This window comes from Nycticebus coucang, chromosome 2, assembly GCF_027406575.1.
Source record: "Nycticebus coucang isolate mNycCou1 chromosome 2, mNycCou1.pri, whole genome shotgun sequence".
Lineage (NCBI taxonomy): Eukaryota > Metazoa > Chordata > Mammalia > Primates > Lorisidae > Nycticebus > Nycticebus coucang.
In genome coordinates this window covers 153616026-153639479 of record NC_069781.1, presented here as the reverse complement: position 1 = coordinate 153639479, position 23454 = coordinate 153616026, and the positions used below count along the sequence as shown (strand labels likewise).

At 39.2% G+C, this 23454-nt stretch overlaps 1 pseudogene; it reads left to right on the top strand.

Annotated features, from left to right (window-relative positions):
* Positions 1-12013: 12013 nt before the first annotated feature.
* LOC128560564 (60S ribosomal protein L11-like) lies at positions 12014-12563 on the top strand (annotated as a pseudogene).
* Positions 12564-23454: the final 10891 nt, after the last annotated feature.

The window sequence follows — 23454 nt, the reverse complement described above, 5'->3', positions numbered from 1 at the left end:
TTTCTTGAAATTGCCATGCAGTATTTTGTTGCGTGAGTATACTATTTCTGTGTCTAAATTCACCTGCAGATGGTGATTCTGATTGTTTCAAGTTTTGACTATTGGATTGTCCTTTTATTATTGGTCTGTAGCAGTTCTTTTTTTTTTTTTTCTTTTTTTTTGTTTGTTTGTTTTTTTTGTAGAGACAGAGTCTCACTTTATGGCCCTCGGTAGAGTGCCGTGGCCTCTCACAGCTCACAGCAACCTCCAACTCCTGGGCTTAAGCAATTCTCTTGCCTCAGCCTCCCTTGCAGCTGGGACTACAGGCACCCGCCACAACGCCCGGCTATTTGTAGCAGTTCTTGTATGTTGTAGACAACAAATCTTTTGGCAGAAATGACTCGTCATTGCATTTCCTTAATGGTGTCGTTTGATTAGCAGAAAATTTAAACTTTGATTATGACCAACTTGTGGGTTTTTTCTTCTATGACTAGTATTATTTGTGTCCTGTCAAAGAAATCCTAACTAACCACAAGCCCATGCAGATATTCTCTTATATTTTTTGTTAGAAAACATTGAAGCTTTATACTTTCAGATTTTTCATGAAGGCCTCCTAGTCTGATCTGATTTTTGTGTATGATATGAGGTAGAAGTTGAGGTTCTTTGTTTCGTTTTTATTTTTGTTTTTAATATGGATATCCAATTGTTCTGGGATCATTTGCTGGAAGGACTTTTCTTTCCCCATTGCATGTATGCGTGTGCCTGCCTGTGTGCACGTGTGCACACCCCTTTGTTGAAAATCACTTGACCATACATGGGGATCTATTTCAGGATGGTCTACTCTGTTTCAGTGACTTGTTTCTCTATTGTATGCAGATAACAATGTCTTAATTATCATTGCTTTATAGTAAGTGTTGTAAACAGAAAGTGTATGTCATCCAAATTTGTTCTTTTTGTTCTTCTGACTATTTTTCAGGCTTTGCATTTTCATAATACATTGTACAATCAACCTGTTCATTTCTACTAAAAATGCTTTTGGAATTTTGATTGGGATTGCACTCAATCTATAGATCAGTTTGGGGAGAATAGACACTTCAGCATTATTAAACTTTTTGATCCATAAGCATGTTATACGGGTTCTTTTATTTAATATCTTTCTGCAATATGTAATAGCTTTCAGAATACAAGCCTTATTTTCCTTTTGTTAGATTTAATTTTAAGTAGTTTATGTTTTAGCTGCTACTGACATGGAATTGCTTTTTAATTTCATTTTCTAATGTTTTGGTGGTAAACAAATGGAAATATAATTCATTTTGTGTATTGATCCTGATGCCCGTGACTTTGCTAAATTTCCTTTTAGTGCTAGTAGGGATTCCTTTGCAGAGTCCTTAGGTATTTTATTTATACAGTCTTGTCATCTGTAAGAAAGACAGTTCTGCTTCTGTCTTCTTAGTTTGTAGGCCTTTATTTTGTTCTTACATTGTTGTGCTTCCTGTGGCTCAGTGAGTAGGGCACCGGCCCCATATGCCGAGGGTGGTGGGTTCAAGCCCAGCCCCGGCCAAACTGCAACAAAAAATAGCCGGGCGTTGTGGCGGGCGCCTGTAGTCCCAGCTACTCGGGAGGCTGAGGCAAGAGAATCGCTTAAGCCCAGGAGTTGGAGGTTGCTGTGAGCCGTGTGACGCCACGGCACTCTACCCAGGGCCATAAAGTGAGACTCTGTCTCTACAAAAAAAAAAAAAAAAAGAAAAGAGGTGAGAGGAGTGGACATCTTGTTTCTGAACTCAGAAGGAAAGCATTCACTATTTCATTATCAAGAATGACATTTGCTGTTAGGTTTTTGCCCTTTCTCAGACTGATGAAGTTCCTTTCTTTTCCTAGTTTCTTGAGAGTTCATTTTTATGCACATTATGAATAGGTATACCATTTTTAAAAATGTTTTTGCTTTGATTGAGAATTGCTTTTCTCTTTGATTCTGTTAATGTGATGAGTTACAGCTATTGACTTTCTAACATGAAACCAAACTTGCAATCTGGGCATAAATCCACTTATTAATAACATTTATCCTATTCACATAAGGCTGGATTTGATTTTCTAAAACTTTATTGAGGATTTTGCATCTTTATTCATGGAGGATATTGGTCTGTAATTTTATTTTCTTTTTTTATTCTTGTCAAGTTTTGGTATCCAGTGTCATGTTGCTCTCATCAAACAACCTGAAAAGTATTTTATTCTATTTTCTTGAAGAGTTTGTGTGATGCTGGTATTGGTTCTTCTTAAGCCTTGGATAGAATTTATGAGCAGAACCATCTGGGCTTGGGATTTTCATTGTTGAAAGATTTTTGATTATAATTAAAATTTGGAAATAGATACAGGCTATTTGAATTTTTCTATTTCTTCTTGCTAATTTTAGTAAGATATGCTTTTCAAGGAATTTATCCATTTGCTCTAAGCTGTTAAATTTAAAGGCATAAAAACCATTAATTGTTTTGTCTTCTTAGAGAATTAAATTCTTTATCATTATGTAATAACCCTTTTTATCCCTGATAATATTTCTTGTCTGAAGCCTACTTTTCTATTAATAAAGCTACTTCAGCTTTCTTTTGATTAGCATCTGCATGGTATATCTTTTTATATCCTTTTACTTTTAACCTACCTATGTCTTTATATTTAAAATTTTTTTATAGGATGGCACCTGTGACTCAAAGGAGTGGGGCACCAGTCCCATATACTGGAGGTGGTGGGTTCAAGCCCAGCCCTGGCCAAAAACAAAAAGTGTTTTTGTAGATAGCACATAGTTGAGCCTTCCCTTTTATTTAATCTGACAATTTCTATCTTTTTATTAGTGTGGTTTGTATTTTATCTGATTAATATGACTGAATTAAAATCTACTGTATATCCAGCTGTTTTATATTTGTTACATGTGTTCTTTGCCTCTTTTTTCCTTTCTTTTAGCTCCCTTTTGACTAATGGAGCATTTTTAATGATTCAATGTTATTTCCATTATTGAATTAATGTGTATACCTCTTTTGAAAAAATTTAGTAGTTGGCCTAGTGCTTACCAAATACACACCTTATTTGATGAAAGTCTACTTTCAAATAATATTATTGTGTTTCACGTCTAGGGTAAAAACAATACATTCCAGATTCCACTATTCCATTCTTTTTCTGTTGTTGCTGCATATTTATTCCTGTATACGCTATAAATACACAATGCTACTATTTTGTTTTAGATAGCTATCTTTCAGAGCAATTAAAAGAAATAAAACATGAATTTTGTGTTTAGCATTTCTGGTGCTCTTAATTTCTGTGCAATCAAGTTTCTGTCTGTTACTATATTCCTTCTGCCTGAAGAACTTTCTTTAGAATTTCTTACAGTCTCAATCTACTGGCAATTAATTCTCTCAGGTTTTTTGTTATTGTTTTTATGTTTTGGATCTCTAGGAAAGTCTTTATTTCTCCTTCCTTCTTAAAAGCTACTTTTGCTGGGTATAGAATTCTGCCTCGGCAGGTTTTTGTTGTTGTCATTCAGCAACAAAGACATCATTCTATTATCTTCTGGCTTGAATAGTTTTTGATGAGAAATATATTGTAATTCTTACTTTTGCTCTTTAATTTCTCTGTATAGAATGTGTTCTTTTTCAGTAGCTCCCTTTGTAATTTTCTCTTTGTCTTGGTTTTCAGCAGTTTGAATATGATAGGCCTATGGTGTGGGGGTTCTTTTGAGAGAGAGGCATTTATTCTGTTTAATGTTGTTTCAGTGTCTTAGAAAATTCTTCTTAGATACTATTTCTTCCTAGTTTTCTTATTGGTCTGCTAATTACACATAGGTTAGATCCTTTGTCATTGTCCTGTGTCTTCGGGATGTTCTGTTATTTTTATCCTTTCACATCCCATTCTGCCCCACTGTTCTGCAATCAATGCCAGCACTGTCATAAGACCAGCTTCAATATGTAGAAGAATCTTGCTAAAGAAATTTTGTCGCTAATGTCTTCTCTCTTATTCTCCAAATCCTTATGTGTTTATGCCTTTAAAGGGTCGTTTTCTGCCATTTTAGTGGTCTTGGGAGGTAATGAAAATAAATTCATTTGTGCAATCTGCCGTCTTTAACTGAAAGTCAAATTTGAATTTCATTAGTTAAATTAAGCTTGGGAGTGGTGAGAATTAAACTTCCTATTATCTTTGAAATCAATTAATCTATTGCATCTTATTTTCTCATTTTAAAAGATTTTTGTATTTTCAGTCACAAATAATAATGACTAACATTTATTATACACTCATCATGTGCTAGTGTTATAAATGCCATCCTTGCACTAACTTATTCAATTCTCATAATAGTTTTACTACACACTCTTTTTGTCCTCCTCCTTTTTATAGATGAAGATAAAGTAAGATTAAATAATTTGTCCAAAGATGCAGAAATAGAAAATGATAGAACCTTGATTCTTAACCACTATGTTTTAACTGCCTTCAGCAAGGAGGGAGATAATATTTTTTAGGTAATAGCTTTGCTCTTTGTCTCTGAAACCCCCATATGTTACTGTAACATAGTTGCATGCCTGTTACTATCCAAGAATGTTATTCTATTGACCAGCAAGTGCATATTTAGCACAATTGTTTTGTTTGTTGTGGCAGGCCAATTTCCTTTAAGGCACTTACACTCTCCAAAGACCAGGCCCCACACATCTGAAATTAGGCATTATGGTAGAGAGCAGCATCACCGTTCAGGAAAAGGCGAGCTCAGTTTGATCCGTGTGCTCAGAAACTGTGGAAAGCACAGAAAAAATAATGGCAGTTATTTAAGAGTTTTCTGAGTTTTTACTTCTCCACCTACCTCTTTTGTTGCACCCTAATTCTTAGGTATTATTCTGTTTATAAATACTTCTTCCACAGAGCAAACCAAAGGCATTGTTTTAAGCTCAGGAGGTCATTACCAAAGATTAAAGTGGGAAAAGTCTCAAGTTCTTGGTCACAGTGAGACCAAGAAAGTTGTAGTTGATCTATTATCCCTCCCTGGAAGCTCAGGATTCAGGGGCTGGATTCATTCATAGCTGATGACACATCTTCCCCAGTGCACACAGTAGGTGCTCTCGCTCTCTATATATATACTTAACATCAGTGTATACAAAAGGAATATACATATATTCCCTTTATCCCAATTATTTTCTTTTATCATCAAAATGGATACTTGGAACTGGCATATATCAACATTAGTTGTTTCCTAGTATTTCTGGAATAGCTGTGAATAAACAAAGGTTGTATAAATCTAATCTTACCTGTAGATTGGAGAGCACAGGGTCTGACTCCTAATAGGAACTAACAAATATTTATTGCTTCACTGATTGAATGAATGAAATTAAAGGAATCTTAAGGTAAATTTCTTTGTAAACAATAACAAAAATCCTCATGAGTTTGCATTTTAATTTAAGGAGTATATTTCTCTAATTGACATATGTCAGTATAGTCTGCAGAGAAAGTTATAATTGATCTATTACCCCTACGTGGAAACTCTACAGGGTTAAGGGGCTACTGGATTCGTTCATAGCTGAGGACCCCCTTCCTCTTCAGGGCAGTATCTGGCCAACAATCAGCACTCAATAAATATTTGTTTGATGAAAAAAACAAATCATCTGACAGTAATCAGATTGATGCAAAAGTAATTCTGAACGCTATATGTCAGCCTAACTCAAGGGTAAATTCTAGGCAAAAGTAATAGTAGCAATAGAGCAATTTTTCAGTAAAAACTTGGTGATGTAGTGATCAGACCATGTATTTTGAGCCATGCAGACCTAGGATCTAATCCCATCCCTGCCACTTACCAGCTAGCTAGGTAATCTCAGGAAAGTTGTTTAACCTCTCTAAGTCTCAATTCCCCGGTCTTAAATTTGGAGCAACAATATTATATCACATGTTTGTTATAAGGCCTACATAGAATATTCCACGTCGAGAGCTTATCTCATGACCAACTACAGAAGTGCTCAATAAATAGTAAATAATTATTGTTATAGGAGATTTGAGGAGTTGAAACTGGCCATTTGGTTCTTTAAAGAACCTTGATAGACTGGGTGCAGTGACTCGCCCCTGTAATCTAGCACTCTGGGAGGCTGAGGTGGGAGGATCTCTTGAGCTCAGGAGTTCAAGACCAGCCCGAGCATGAGTGAGACGCTGTCTCTACTAAAAAACAAAACAAAACAAAATTAACAGGGCCTTGTGGTGGGTGCCTATAGTCTGAGCTACTTGGGAGGCTGAGGCAGGAGAATCACTTGAACCCAGGAATTTGAGGTTGCTGTGAGTGAGGCTGATGCCAGGGTATTCAGAGTGAGACCCTGTCTCAAGAAAAAAAAATCGATAAAAACGAGGAAGCTAAAACATATGTGTACATATGCTTTCTATATTCTTCGTTTCTTGCTTCAGGAATGTTGAGTGACATTTGCTTGGCTATATGGGTATGTAGAAAGAGATGTGATGGGAAGGGGCCCAGAAATCCTTGACCCTTTTAGAGAAATGCCCTCTAGCAAGGATGTGTGCTATAGGGCAAGGTGGGCCCACCTGATCAGCCTGGGGATGGAACATGACACCGTAATGAGGACTCATCTGTCAGATGTCAGCTTGCTGATGTCGTCTGAGGATAAGGCGCTCAACAATTCTTAGAAGGTGCTAATAACAGCTCCATCCACGGCAGCGCCTCCTACAGTTTCATAGTGCTTCACGTGCATAGTCTGTTCTTATTTCACCATGATGTTGTGAGGAGCCTGAAGGAAATGTTACAATTCCCATTTTATAGATGAGTAAAGACATTCCGAGACATGAAGTGAGCAGACCCAGGGTCACTCAGCCACTCAGCCTGCAGGTTGAAACCCAAGTCCTCACTCTGGGTTCTTTACTTCTGTCCAATGAACTAAGAACTAAACAGCCAGTTTTTTTTTATGGAATCCCTTTACTTTTATGATTGAGTGTACTTGCATACATTCCAGACCTCCAAAAATTATTAGATAATTCTGTTCTCAGCTGTGGTAGCTAAAAGAGACAGCCTGTTTTTTTAACCTTATGTCTCTTTTTTGGTCCAACAGAAAATCAAATTTCTCATCCCAATCCACTAGATCTTTGATGATGGAATAAGGGAATATCCACACCCTTTGCGTAAAAGACCCTGAGACTTTGAGAATGTCTGGCTGTCCAGGAGAAGCCGTGTTTGTTGCTGGAGAAGCATGAGGCTCTGGTTACTTCAGTTACTGCATGGAAGGTCCACGGCTGCTGAACAGAAGGAATCTGAGGACAGATGGCAATCGGGCCTTAAAAGGTGCGACCTCACCGCAGATGAGGTATTGATGGATAATTCCCTGTTACAGATTTGTCTTCCTCTCTCCTAATCTATATTCTAGGCTGTTACCATGAGTAAATCTTACTATGTCTAATGAATGTACTACTGTACTTGGTGTTGAATAAAAAGGGGGGAGATATGTTGATAGCTGTGCTAGCAGACAGGACATAAGTCTAAAGTGGACTGTCCATCATGAATAACGTTAATCTCTATACCATTCTCAGAGTGAATGATAATTATATAAGAGGCTGCCTATTTGCATGGCTTGATATGTATCCTTTCACGGTTTCCAGGTGATAATTTGCTTGAGGAAGAATTTTTCCAGAAACCATTCTTTCCATTGTTGTTCGTTTCCTTAATGAAGAACGGGAAGCCAAACCAAAAGATAACCAATAGGCAATGGTCTGGTCTCTACCTGCTGAAGTCTTAACTGCTGCTAGCACTGATGGACAACTAGTCTCTCCCAAATCTTCCCATCCGTGAGCAGCCACCACACCTTAGATTTATTCCATCTTAAGGCTGTCTTGTGTATCTACAAGTTTGAGATTTTTACTCACACTCATGACCTCCGACGGGATGATCTTGGTAATGATAACCATGAGGATATCACAGCCTTTATGGCATACTCCTTAAATAACCTCAATTTCTTCCAACAACAATTTGAAATGGGAAGAACCGTCCCATTTTACACATTTCCAAACAAGGGCTTGGATAGGTTAAGTGCTTTGTCCGAGGTCATACGGCTACTCAGTGGCAAGTTAGAGACTTGAACCTAGTTCTATCTGCCTCCAATGCAAAGCTCGGCCCAGTGCCGAGATGCTGGCTTCCCTGCGGGAACCATCAGAGGCTGGAAAACATGGGCCTGAGAGAACTTTTAAATATGAAATGATAACTCTTTGCCTACTGAGATTCTTATTTAAAAAAAAAACCCAAAGGAAGATCATACTTATATATTTATTCAACATTCATGTACAATGTTTACATTTACAAAATGCTTTAGAGCGTAACAGAATGGGCAGAAATTTTTGTTTGGGCATATAATTGTCTTTTCTTTCATATTCATTTATTCCTTTGATTTATATAATCTGTTCTCCACTTGGTCTTCTGAGAGTATGTACAATGGTAACAAATCTAAAATAATATTAATAAAAGATTATTTTGTATCACAGGGAAAACTGATGAGGGCCATGTACGACTCCGTTCATTATAAATGCTATACCAGAGAACATAATATGGTCCCTAAATACTGTCTGTAATGCCAGCTGTGCTTATTCATGGTACTTAGAAAATACATTTAGTTCTTATTCATGTGTGTGTGAGAGAGAGAGACGGAGAGAGAGAGATTTACTTTGTTCTCTTGAGCAGTTGGAATGCTCCACACTGGGGCCCCTGATCTGTGCCGAGCACCACCTGAGAGAGGCAGACTGCTTTCTTCATTGAGCGTGGAGCAGGAGTCTTCCCCAGAGCAGATTGTTCCTCCTGAAATGCTCCTCGCCACATGGTTGAAAGGCTGGCTCCTTCTCTTCATCCAGGCCTGAAATCAAGGGCTACCAAGCCTGTCCTGGCCCGCAATCCAAAAGAACCCCTGTCATGTTATATACTAGTTTTCTCTTTTATTTTTTCCTCTAGCACAGAATACTCTTGGTGAAGAACCCTGGAGTTCCAGGGTTTTGTGACAATAAATTAAAAACTACACTGATAAGCAAATGTATGGTCCTTTCTGAGTTGCTATGGTCTGCGGTTTTTTTCTTTTTTTTTTTGGAGACAGAATCTCACTATGTCATCCTTGGTAGAGTGCCGTAGCATCACAGCTCACAGCAACCTCAAACTCTTTGGGCTTAAGCGATTCTGTTGCCTCAGCCTCCCAAGTAGCTGAGACTACAGGTGCCTGCCACAATGCCCGGCTATTTTTTAATTGTAGTTGTCATTGTTGTTTGGCAGGCCCAGGCTGGGTTTGAACCCTCCAGCTCCAGTGTATGTGGTGCCCTAGCCATTGAGCTATAGGCACCAAGCCTATGATCTGCTTCAAAATGAGTATTTTAAAGGATCTCATTAGGGCAAATTTTATAGAAGGCCTGCAAAATATGGCCAGAGGCAAAGGCTCATATCTGGTCCTTTTAAGGGTTCCAATTGTGTGTAGAATCAGTAAATTAAAAATTTATTCACAAAAAATTATTCTCATTATTAGTTTTTTTCTTAAAAAATTGTTGGCAGGATGCTTAATGAAACCATGACTTTGAAAGGTGAGTGTGGAGGCCCGTAGGGTAGGAAGCCTTGTGGAAAGGCAGGCTGGTTAAGTGCTTCACACACCAGGCTGCACAGCCTTCACAATAATGCATCCTTCCAACCAGGGCCAACTAACTCAGAATCTTGGGGTGAGAGGGGCATGGAGCCCAGGCACTGGTATTTTTTAAAATGTGCCAGGTGACCAGATGTGTGGCCCAGGATGAGAGCCCCAGAGCAGAAGGCCTCTGGTTGTGCACTCCTGAGAAGAGTGAGTCATGGAGGTGGCAGTTGTCAGCAGCCCCTGCAGTCCCTAGGCCTCCTAAGCTGAGAGACCTGATTTCACTCAGCTCGGACTGAACTTAGACAGAGCTCAGGATTCCCTTCTCGACCTGCTGGTGGTTTCTGGGACTAGCCTTTCTATCTCCAACAGTGTCCGATGAGCTTGGCAGTGCCCCAGGACACCCTCTTCTTGGAACCCACAGGGCTCCTTGTCTCCTGATTTCCTAATTGTCCTTCAGCTGTCCCCCTGGACCTCTATCCCAAACCTCAGCCTGTTTGTCTAGTGCCTGACCACTCTGGCTTAGCTCCTGTGACCTCTTCCTCATGGAATTAAGTTCTTGTTCCTCATATCCCAAGCCACCAACTGGGGTCCTGCTTCCAACAAGGTGAACCACCCAGAATCACAATGGAATCTCCCTCCAGAGTCATCCCAACCTGGAAACTCCTACTGCTACCAAATCTCCCGACTGGTTGATCTCCTTGAACTTGGACCCTTTAACAAAGCTTTCGGTCACTTTGATTTGTGGAGAAACAAACTCCACCTCTTTAGCAAAAGGCCATGCAAAGTCCCAGATCAAGGGACCTCAATGCAGGGGAGGGGTTAAAAATGGGGATCAATAATGCAGTCAGCTAATCACAGATTGGAGGCAAATAAGAGAGATGATGGCTGAGTACTTCTGGGAAAGAAGCAAAAATTGTGGGAAGATCCATTGTACAGGGAGAATGATTTGATCTGAGAAGAAAATAAGATGTGTGTCTGGTGACAAAATCACAATCATGTGGCCCTGAAGCATGAAGAGTCTGGCAACTCTTATGTGACTTGAGAAGGGCACACAAGTTATTTGGAAAGGTTAATGAACAAAACTTCAGAGAGCTTGAGGCAAGGGAGAGAATGGGCTGGGATTCGACCTCAGCAAAGACTAGTGAGCCTGCACGCAGACCTGCCTTCCCCCGGGAAGGGGTCTCAGGAGCCAGGGTCCCTGTGGCTGCAGTGGGGGGTATTGGAAGCCCCTCTGATTTGTTGCATATGTGTTCCATTCATTGATTTGCTTCTGCGCAGGAACCTCCACTCTTGGAATTGCCTCTTGTCCAGGCACCTGGGTGGACTGTACTTCCCAGCCCCTTTGAAATGTTAGTGGAAGTGTCATACAGCACTTCATTGTGCTAGTGATTAAGAGGCAAAGGACTGATAACTAGAATCTACAGAGAACTCAAATTAATCAACAAGAAAAGAGCAAACAACCCCATTTGTAAGTAGGTATTAGACTTGAACAGACACTTCTCTCAGATGACAGATGAATGGCCAACAAACACGTGAAAAAATGGATCCTGCATTTCCATTACCAGTATCTATCCAGAAGCACAAAAGTTATTTTACCACAAAGACATTTGCGGGTGGTGCCTGTGGCTCAAAGGAGTAGGGCGCGGGCCCCATATGTCGGAGGTGGCGGGTTCAAACCCAGCCCCGGCCAAAAACTGCAAAAAAAAAAAAAGACATTTGCACCAGAATGCTTATTGCAGCTCAATTCATAATTGCAGAGTTGTGGAACAACCCAAATGCCCATTAACCCGTGAATGGATCAACAAATTGTAGTATATCTATACCATGAAATACTATTCAGCCATAAAAAATGATGGAGACTTTACATATTTTATGTTTACCTGGGTGGAGTTGAAACACATTCTTCTTAGTAAAGTATCACAAGAATGGAAAAATAAATATCCAGTGTACTCACTACTAATATGAAACCAATATCCAAATAATTCTATGCTCATATGAACAATGAAACACAAATATAATCTAGTACAGTGTCAGGAGAACGAGGGAAAAGGAAGGGAGAGGGAGGAGGGCGATTGGCAGGAGAGAGGGTGTGTGGCAGGATCTCACCCATCCTGCATATTGTGAGGGCGTATAACACGCCCCCTGGGTGAAGGGCTCTTTTACAACTAGAACTCTATCCTGGAAGTGAGAACAGTGTCATCTGAAAATTTGTACCCTTATATTAATTTGAAATTAAAAAAAAACAGAAAAAAATGTTCATCATCCCTAATCATCAGAGAAATGCAAATCAAAACCACTCTGAGATATCATCTAACTCCAGTGAGATTAGCCCACATCACAAAGACCTGAATATGAAAATGCTGGTAAAGATGCGGAAATAAGGGAACACTTGAAGGCTGCTGGTGGGATTGCTAACTACTACGACCTCTATGGAAAGAAGTATGAAGAATTCTCAAAGAACTATAAAAATTGACCTTCCATTGGATACCACAACCCCATTACTAGTTATCTGCAAGCTCCGTCTCAACGTCTGTGTAGGGGGGAGAGGAGACAGACTGACCCCGGGCAGCCAAGGTGTTGGAGCAGCTCACAGGCCAGACCCCTGTGTTTTCCAAAGGTGATCCTTTGGCATCAGGAGAAATGAGACGATCGCAGTTCATGGCCCAGTCAGAGGAGCCAAGGCAGAAGAAATCCTTGGAGAAAGGTCTGAAGGTGCGAGAGTATGAATTAAGAAAAAGTAACTTCTCAGATACTGGAAACTTTGGGATCCAGGAGCACATCAATCTGAGTATCAGATATGACCCCAGCATTGGTATCTGCAACCTGGACCTCCACGCGATGCAGGGTAGGCCAGGCTTCAGCATCACAGACAAGAAGTGCAGGACGGGCTGCACTGGGGCCAAACACAGAATCAGCAAAGACGAGGCCATGTGCTAATTCCAGTAGAAGTATGATGGGATCATCCTTCCTGGCAGATAAATTCCCATTTCTATCCAAAAGGCCAATAAAAATGCTTTCAGTGAAAAAGAAAAAAGAAGAAGAACAAAAATTAGTTTACCACCACTTTACCCGAGGGCAGTATAGTGAGACTCTGTCTCTACAAAAAAAAAAAAATAGTTTACCACAAGGCCATTTGCACCAGAAGGTTTATTGCTGCTCAAGCCAACAATTGCCAAGACATGGAAGCAACCCAAGTGCCCATCAACCTGTGAACGGATGACAACATGTGGTATATGTAGGCCATGGAGAACTGTTCACTATTCAGCCATGAGAAAAGATGGACAGAGCAGATCCGAGTCACGGCACAAAAAAAAGAAAAAAAGAAAAAAGAAAAGATGGAGACTTTACAGCTTTTGTGTTTACCTAGATGGAGTTGACACACATTCTTCCTAGTAAAGTATCTCAAGAATTTGGGAAAAAAGTATCCAATGTACTCAATGCTGACATAAAATCAGTATACAAACAAGGACATGTCCACACAAAAGAAACAAACACAAGTATAGTCTAGTAGGGGAGGGCAATTGATGGGATCTTACCTAATGTGCACAACACGAGGGTATTCAGCTCAACTACAACTTGAACTTTACCTTAGAATTGAAAACAATGTAACCTACACATTTGTACTCTCATGTTTATCTGAAATAATAAAAACAAGAGGCACAGCTCTATTTTGATACTCTGTTTCCCTCCCACAGGGAACTGTGAACTTCACATTGAGATGGGCAGCAGAAGACGGTAGAGCCTTGGATCTTGAGTGACTAAGTTGCGCACAGCCACCTGCTGAGTCACACTGGACATCCAGCCCGAAGGACTCCTAGACCTTTGTTGTTTGAAGCCACTGAGCCTTGGGGGTTGCTTTCCAGCAGAGCCCAGCCTGTCCTTACTTTGCCCACGAATGTGCTCTTGTTAACTCTTTGGAACTGTATTTTGAGAGAAGGGAAAGGTTTGGGTGCCACCTTCCTATATTTACCTAGGTAGGTAGACTCCAGAGAATGGAGGCTAAAAGACAACAAATACTTGTTGACATCCCACTTCATACCAGGCGCTGAGCTAGATGCCAGGCCTACAATCACCCTTCAGGACAGTATGGTCAGAATACTGAATTCCCCTTAGAATACTAAGGGGATCAAACCCTAGTTTTGGTTAGATTTATTCATAGTTATTGTTCTGAGAATTCTTTTGTTCTTTCATTTCACCCAGATTTGTTTTTGTAGACCTTTGACCCACGAGGTGCTACAAACCCATGTGTTTGTTTAAACTCCAACCAACAAACAGCCTTGTGTTTGTTTTAAGGCAGGATGTCATCACCAGCATGGCTGGAAATGCCTCCACCATGGTTACAGGTTTTAAAAAGCGTGAGGCTTTCCCTGCTCGGTAAGGAGTTTGGAAAGAAAGAGATAAAGGAAGCAGGTTTATTTGTGAAAAGGGGGAGAATGGAAGTGGCATTCCGCTAACAGAGGCCCTTTTGTACAGAGGATGGTTTCAACTGCCATCTCTGCCACCCACAGAAATGTGCTACTTCAGAGAAGCCCCATTGACTCCCTGTGGACCTTACCAAAATAACATAAAGTCACGATACAAAACCACAGCCCACCCTGTTCAGGCAGAAGGGAGGATTCACCTGGTTATTCCAACTCTGCAGCGCCGTCCTCCTCTGAGCGTGAGGAGGGCAGAGCTTCCCCACATTCTCCCACTCAGGACACGACTTCGCAACGGACAGCCAGGATTTTTCTCAAGTGTAACAATATTAATTATCAAGTCACTTTAAAACACGTGTGATGTATGTGGGCATTTATTTCACAGGAATGGTATAAAGATTAAATACTTAATGAATCCATTTTTCATATCAAGGATATATTTGCCCTCCGCCTAAATATATCTCTCCCTTCTGTTTCTCATGAGAAATATAGCTATCTTTATTATGTAATCAGTAATATATCATTCCTTCTAAGCAGGATCTAATTTTAGCAACATGATGAATGGCCCCGGAATGTATTCCTCTGCCCTCTGCAGAAAGGAAAATATATCAGACCTGCTCAGGTGTGTGTCAGCTGGTGATGTTGTGAGCTTTCTGCTCCCCGAGTGACAGCCTGGGTTTTTCTGGCTGAAATCCCCAAGTTCTGTCTCTGTTTCAAGCTTGTGCAGACACAGGGAGTGGTCGTGTGTGAACAATAACCAGGGTTGCTAGTTCAGCCAATGAGGTGTGTGGCTCTCTTGTGCCTGGGTTTATTGCCCCGACTAGAAAATGACCAATTGGTTTTCTCTTCAATTCACTTACGTGCAGGATCTGTTTGTGGAGGATTACACTCAAATCCCCAACTGCCTTCTCCTAGTTTCTCCCATTTTCTCCCGTTTTGTCTTTAAACAAAGATATTTCCTTAAAATGCAGAAATCAGTCCAGTTCCATCATGAGGAATTAGTAACGTTGTCTTTCTTGAGCTTCCAGGGGGAAAAAATGTTCATTTTCTTTCACATTATATCTTAGGGGTTTTGTAGCTGATTCTGCACATTCATGGCACCTTATATCTCAGAAACATTTTAATTTTAAGACTATTTGTATTCATTTTTTATTGATCTGTGGGAAGGTACCCCACCCCAAGTTTGGTGGGAATTGAGACGCAGAGAGATTAAGTGATGTATTCCAATTCAGAGATGTAGCCTGGTAAGATCTAAAACCTAATTCTCCATTTCACATTTTCACATATGTGTAATTTCTAATGACACCTGTGTAAGATGGAAGATAAACGTTAGAGCTGTTTCTCTTTCCAACAACTGTATACATGAAAATGAAATTCGTTGTACAATGACTATATTTGTTGATTCTAAGGTGTACTTTTTTTCATATATTTGTGCCTCTGAAATTGGGATTACAGGCCATGCAAGATGGCTGACAACTATAATCCTAGTACTCTGGGAGACTGAGGTGGGTGTATTACTTGAGCACGGGAGTTCAAGACCAGCCTGAGCAAGAGCAAGACCCCATCTCTACTAAAAATAGAAAAACTAGTGGGTATTGTTGTGTGTGCCTATAGTCTCAGCTACTCAGCAGTCTGAGGCCAGAGGATCACTTGAGCCCAAGAGTTTGAGGTTGCTGTGAGCTATGATGACTCCATGGCACTCTACCCAGGTGACAGCATGAGACTCTGTCTCAAAAAAAAAGAAAGAAAGAAAATATGATACATTTTGTAATCAGTGAATATCATAATCTAATTGGAAGTGCTTTTTCTCTGTCTTAGTGGTTGCAGTAGATTGATTCTAAAGGTGTCCTAAATATTCACCCTAATATCTTGATGCCCTTTGCAGTGTTGCTTTGTAACTCCTCACATCAAACAATCAAGTCTGTTTCCCTATTCCTTAAAAATGGCTGAACTTGTCTTTGTATGTCCCTGTAGAGGACACTGGTACCCCCACCCATCCCCTCACCACTTTGGTGTGCCTTACTTCCAAATGCACCTGCTTTTTTTTTTTTTTTTTTCCCTCAGGGTCATCTCTGGCTGCCAATTTTGAATTTCCCTGCTCTGATGTCTTAAAAATATATGTACACACTTCCTGACACTCCTCCCTCCCTTCTTCTTGAAAGTGGGCCAAACTTCATGACTTGATTTGCTTCTATCAAACGTCATGTGGTAGAAATGAGAGTGGACTTTCAAGACCAGGCCAAGAAGGTGCTGTAGCCTCTCTGTCTCTGGGATCAGTCTCTTTGGGGAAAGCCTTATGCCTGTGGTCAGGGTGCTCAAGCGGTCAAATGGAGACGTCTGCATGGTGAGGCACTGAGGCCTCCCGCCAGCAGCCCACACTGACTAGCCCCCACCACATGAGGGAGCCATCCTGTATCCGCTGGCTCTGTCAAACCTCCACATGACTAAAGCCCTGGCAGTTTCTTAGCTGCAATCTCATGGGGATCCCCAAACCAGAACTAACTGGCTAAGCTATTCCAAAATTCCTGACCCTCATGAGTGGTATGACATAACAAATATTTATTGTTATATTCAGCCACTAAATGTGGAAATATGCTGCATACCAGGATATAACTAAATATGTCCATACAAGGTAGAAATGTTGGCAAATTAATTCCTAGAAGCATCCCTCATGCTACCAATGACATACAGTAGTTGGAATAAATACTGCAGCTTCTTTACTCTTTGAGCAGGAAACTGAACTTCCAGCGTTTCTCCAGGGGGGTTAGGGCCAGTCTTCCAGAGTAGTAATTGCATTGTTCACACCCTTTACTGGACACTTCACGTTCCCTAACTCTTCACTTCCCCATCGTATGACAGTGCGGCTTCACCTCCAATTTTAATGTATTAATTATTTGCTCTCAAGTCCTTGTCTTGAAATCTCCCTTTTGGCGGGAAGGGTGAAAGGCAAACTAAGTCAATTCTGTGTGATCAGTTGCCAACTCCTATGCAATTTTTTAAATTTACAATACTCTTTCCATAGATGCAGTTCAATAACACTAATCAAAGGTTATTAAAAACAAAAATCATACTTCACACATATATAAATCTTTGTGAAATACCTTCTTCTCTAGTATTAATACAGTTTCAAGTTTGAAACCAAGAAAAGAAAATACTCACATGCCAGACACAAAGAGGACGCTCAAAGTTAGAGTAATAAGGGAGATGTAAAACAGAAATTCTTAACTGTGAGTCAGGATGGGAGTGAGATCTAAGGAGCTGAAGCTTTGAGATCCTGCAAACAGGACCATGTAGGCCTGAGTCCCATGGATATCAGAAGCAGAAACAAGAATACCTGTATAAGTTTAGGGGTACTGCAGAGCTGACTGATGTCCTCTGAATTGGAAACTAAAGAAACCATCTACTAGCTTTGGGAAGTAACAGGGAAGCTTCTAAATTTGCACAGCCATGAGAGTAATAGGAATCATTCAACATAGAAAATTGACCACAAGTGGTGAAAGATCTGAAGAAAAATAAAGAAGTCACAGAAGGAGTACTATAAAAGAGAAACATATAATAATTGAAATAAAACCTCACTAGACACGTTGGTTTGTCAAGTGGATGTGGCCAATGAGAGAATAAGTGACCTGGAAGACAAATCTAAAGAAATCACCCATGATACAACCAAAAGGAGAAAGTGATAGAAAATATGAAAGTTAACTAAATGAGAAGGTACTTCACGTGTCTATTAAGAGTTGCAAAATAGAAAAGAATTGAAAGAGAAATAAAGAAATAGTTAATAATCAATAATTTCCACTGCCTAACACACAAGTTCTCAAATTAGCATGTCAGCTCCCATTGAATATAATTAAATACAAATACAACTACAAATCCATTTCTAAATATAGTTGTTCAACTGCACAGTGTCAACCTCTGAAAACTATTAGAGAAAAAACAAATTATGAGTGAATGACAATTTATACTTCTCAAAAGTCAATTTCATACATCAAAAGATTATTTTTCAAATAATACTTTGCCAAGTAGTACATCAAGATGTACTTTGGCAAGAAAAAAAATTAGCATGAAAAGAAGTTGTTAGATGCAAGAGACATAAACAGGTGAATCAATGTGTTGGTAACTCTAAATGAATCCTCTTGAGTATAATCAAAAAATGACTCTTTGTAAGTGTTTAAAACTAAGGTATAAATAGTACTTATTCTAAGTAATTAAACCACGGAAGATAGGGGAACAGATCAAAGTTAAGGCATATATTATTTAGAAGGAAGTAAATGATATTGATTAGTTCTAGACTTTAATTTGAATTTCAATTTTTCAATTAAATTAAATATTTAATTTAAGTATAGTCAAGTATGAATGTTAATTTAAGTATAGTCATAAAAGGAAAAGGATAAATATAGAATGCATACCTTGCATATTAGTAGAAGAAAAATATAAAAATTTGAAATGGAATATTACCCACCAAATCACAATAGTGATTATCTTGGAGAGAGGAGAGGTGATTTTTGACCAAGAAGGAGTAGGGGAGCAAAGGAAACTTCAACTTTATTTGAAATAGTCTATATTTTATAAATGTTTAGAAAAGAGATAAATAGCATATGCCTTGAATCTTCTTTCCCTCTGTCCATGGGATACGGCCCAGGCTTCTCACTGATATTCAAGGTCCCTTGTAACATGGCCCTGTGCTTCCCAAACAGCTTCATTCTCTCTCTTTCTTCCAACATACATTTTTCCTTCTTGTCAAGCTAGTTTCTTTATTTTCATACAGCCTTTGCTTCATTTAGGATTCATGTCTTTGTTGTACAAATTCTGCTAGTTTTTAAAGGGCTTCCTTCCTATTGTCCAGAACAACAGCGAATAGAACTATCTGTAGCACACGATACGTAATTATATTCTGTTTAACTCCCTCTTATAAACTCTTACATTTTATATTAAATTTTTAATTATTTACTTTTATTAGTATATTTTACTTAAAAGATTATAGAATCAAGAGCTGTAGTATTTACTATAGCCTGCCCTAGAATAGTGAATGCTCAGAATATATTTCTTTTTTTTTTGAAATAAGATTATGTTTAATACTTAAATAACTTTTACATAGTATAATAAGCAATTATTTGAAAAAATTAAATATGTTAGAAGTAAAAAATAAGCTTATAGAAATATAAATTTTAACTTGCTATAAAGCCTGGATAGCAGAATGAATATTGATAAGGGGCCAAGAAAGTCTTTGTATATAACTTTTTTTTTATTGTGTTAAGACATTTATATTCTACATTTACTAAGTTTCACATGTACCCTTGTAAGATGCACCGTAGGTGTAATCCCACCAATCACCCTCCCTCTGCCTATCCTCCCCCCTCCCTCCCCTAGAATATATTTGTTAAATTAGAGACAGTCCCACTGGTGAAAAGATATCAAATAAAAGTAAAGGAATGAAGGAAGTTTTGACCATTTTTAGTAGATAAATTGTACAGATGATATAAGTCACTTATTTCAAAGTTATTTACCAACCTTAGCAATCTAGCATGTATTTGAGATTCAGAAAACATTAGCTATAAACATGAGATTTTGCATCAGAAAGACCTGGTTTGAGTATTATGTTTTTACTCTCTGTACGATTGTGGATAAATGAATTAACGTATCTGAGTCTTACTTTCTTCATGTGTAAAAGAGAGAAAATAGGTATCTGTACCTTTAGGGCATGTAGTTCATTGTGTGGCACATAGTACAGTGCGTGGTACAGTAAAAGCATTTGGTTATTATAACTGGGATCATTAGCTAAAGTATATAAACCCAAAGCCATGCATGAGATAACCTAATTCTCTCCCACCCCTATTATCAGTCCATGATAGAATTGCAGGTATCTGCCCTCTAGAAGTGTTATCATGTTATTTGGGCTAGCCAATGAAATGTTAGAATAAAGATGTATGTTGTTCCCTGCAGAAGTTGTAAGAGCCCCTGGGAAATTCAGTACTTCCCCTTCTTTTGCTGGGGGAACTATGAAAGCTTATGTTGAGCTACAGCCTCTGTTAGCCTGAGTGCCTGAGGGACCATGCTGATAGAGCCCTCCTGCCGCCCATATGGGCACATAAAATAAATGAGAAATAAAGTTTTGCTCAACAAAACCCTCTGAGATTTGGGGTTTTCTTGTTTCTGCAGCAAAACCTAACCCATCCTGACTAATGTAATGCATTAAAAGTTATCCTTTCCTGATCCCCCTACCAAAATGACCTAAAACCATCCCTTAGAACATATTCTTACTTAAAAGTACAGTAGAACCTTCATAATTGACCACCTCCCTACGCTGACCACCTCCTTAAGTTGACCTAATTTTCATAGACATATGTACAGATCGGTACAGTAGACCTAGTTCCTTAGGTTAACCATCTCTGTATGTTTACCAGTCTGTCATAGTCCCTTGGGTCTTTGACTTACAGTGGTTCCACTGCACTTCTTTTCAACCTGCTTATGTAGTTTTCCATCTCCCAAGATGTTAGAAGCAATATACTAGAGGCAATATTACCAGAGGTAGGTATTGAACCTAGGGAGAAGGAAGATGTGCTGCATTGTAAATAGAAAAGTTAGGAAACCTATGGAAAGAAGTTAAGGAACTCAAAAAGCGTTATTATCTAAGGCTATTTAGGACAGGTGGAATTAACTGTGCTTACTGAAAAGACTTTGAAGGCATCACTAGCTCAAAGCAGTGCTCACTCAGTTTATTATAATTATTTTGTACTTTTATTTTGCTTATTAATTTTATTTATTTTATTATACTTTTATATATTATAAAATTTACTTATTTTTTAAAATATTAATATTAATTAAAATTAATATTAATTATAATTATATTATATAATGAAAAAATTAATTATATAAAATTTACTTATTTCACTCTGTCACGCTGGGTGGAGTGCGACCGCATCACAGCTCACATCAACCTTAAACTCTCAGCCTCAAGTGATCCTCCTGCCTCAGCCTCCTGAGTAGCTGGGACTATAGGAGCCCTCCCAGCTAGTTTTCCTACTTTTAGTAGAAATGGGGTCTCACGCTTGCTCAGGCTAGTCTCAAGCAATCCACCTGACTTGGCCTTCCAGAGTGCTAGGATTGTAGGTGTAATCACCCGAACCTGGCCCTATACATTTATTTTTTAATTGCACTTTTTCTTTTAATGCTTAGTATCTTCCAAGCATCATGCCTAATATACTTTCAATATGTAGCAGTCATCTAGGCTCACAACATCCCTCAGAGGCAGGAGGCTTCATCCCATCTCCATGAATGAGAACCTGGCAGCATCCAGAGATGTGTAACTTCCCAACGTCTCATAGCTAATCTTGCAATGTCAGGGTTTTATGTAAACCCAGTCTGTCTGATTCCGCAGTCCTCTCACTATCACACAGCCCCATGCTTTAGCAGAAAGCCAGGAGATGACCCTTAAGAAAGGCCAAATTATGTTTCAGGAAAGTCTGTTTTAAAAGACTGGGAAACACATGTGACATTTTGGAAATTTTTATATCAAAAGAAAAAAAAAAGATTCCATTTTAACAAGTGCTGGTGCTTCAAAGGGTATAAAGTGTGGGTTATCAGAAAAAGCCACATGTGGGAAGCAGCCCTCTCTCTAACATTGCCAGATAAATGAGACAATCTTGAATTTCAATGATCTTATAAATGCAACAGGAGTGATAACTGTAAATCTATTAAGCTCTTTCATTTAGAACAAGGAATCTGTACTCTTTGACCATATAACTTCTTTTTATGGCATTTTTCAAATGGAAAAATGTGCTTGCCATTGATGAGCGACTTTCTTGGATCTTTACAGTGTGGGGAGAAAGTATGGGGGAGGGGGTGAAAGTTTTAAGAGAAGGGAAAGAAAGCTCTTTGCTGCTGTCCAAATGGTTGGCAGAGAGGTCCCAGGTGGCCATCTCAACCATGGAGTTGTTTCCTTATGAGGATGATGGCTGCTGTCACCCAGAGCTCTGCTGGGAATGAAAAAGCAGGGAACGGTGAAGTCTGGAGTTCAGAGAAGTTTCCTGCATTGAGAGGCTTTGGTACAGAGCATTTCTTTTGGGATAACAGCGTGTGACTCCTTCCTGCCAACACCTTATCACGAGGGCCCGTGTGACCTCTTCTGGAAACCTACGTTTTCTCCATAAGCCACACACAAGGTTTCATTCTCACTGCAAAGTTGAGTTTTCTTTCTTTCTTTCTTTCTTTCTTCTTCTTCTTTTTTTCTGTATGACCATTCAACAGGTAAATGACCTGATCTGTCACAGAGCTGTAGCACTATTTTTTAAACGTGGCCATGGCAATTTCAATTCTCTACAGCAGTGGTTTTCAAGTGGTGTGCTGCAAAAATTTTTAAAGATCATTCATTAAATTAGTTTTGAAAAAGGTTCAAAGTATAGTAAGTATTTATTTTTACTTTTTTTTAATCAACATAATTCCAATATGCTATGAAAGTTTTCCTATAGATTCAAGAGTGCTGTGAGATTTAAAAAATGTTGAAAAACACTTCTCTAAGGGGACTGTGAAGGGGATCGGTCCCTTTCCCGAGACTGCAGTGCGGTGTATTAACATACCTTCATGGCGTTCGGCTATGCGGGGAGGGGGGCTGACTGCTTACCATCAGCCTCCTTCTGACAATTCCTAATGTGATCCATATACTCCTCATACATTCTAGTTACACGATTTATGAGGTATAACAAGGGGAGAGAAGTGAAGCCGGGATGTAATTGTGACTGATGTGAAACAGACATGTAGAATGAATGGCCTTACAACGTTTTCTTTGAAGTTTGTTAAAAGCAGTAAAGTGATATTCACCATAAATGAAACCTGCTGTTGCCAAGATCCACTGGCTTGGAGAATGTTTTCTTTTTTACTTTATTTCTTGAATTTTAGTTTGCCACTTGAAGTTTCTGAAAATGTGTCTCCAGCTTTCTGGGAGGCACCTTCTCTGTGCTCATCTCGTCCCGGGCACTCAGTTCTAGCACTGAGTCAGGAGACCCAGGAGGTGCGGGGACACGAGCTAACAAAAGGGTTTTAATAGTAATGTCTTTGAAAATTAAAAGAAGAAAATAATAAATACATGAAAATTCTGTCATAATACAAAACAATTTAAAATGAATATAGTAAATGATAATATAATAACAACGGGTATAATAACAAATCCCATCTGGATTATATTGGTGCTTTAATACTTTTTTATGGAGGAAGGGACCCAGAAAGGCAATGCGCCAAGGACCTATGTGAGTCATAAGGTTGTCCTGGTTGATATAAAATTTCTCATGTAATTCTCCAGGGTGACCCAAAGGACTGGAAGACACAGGGAAAGTGATGTTTCAAAGGGCATTTTTCTAGGTCCTACTGCTAAGAAATGGTAGGTCCAGGTCTCAAGACGGTTATGGAACTGCTTCCCCTGAAGAAGAGCTTAACATATAGACAAGTCTACATTGGAACAC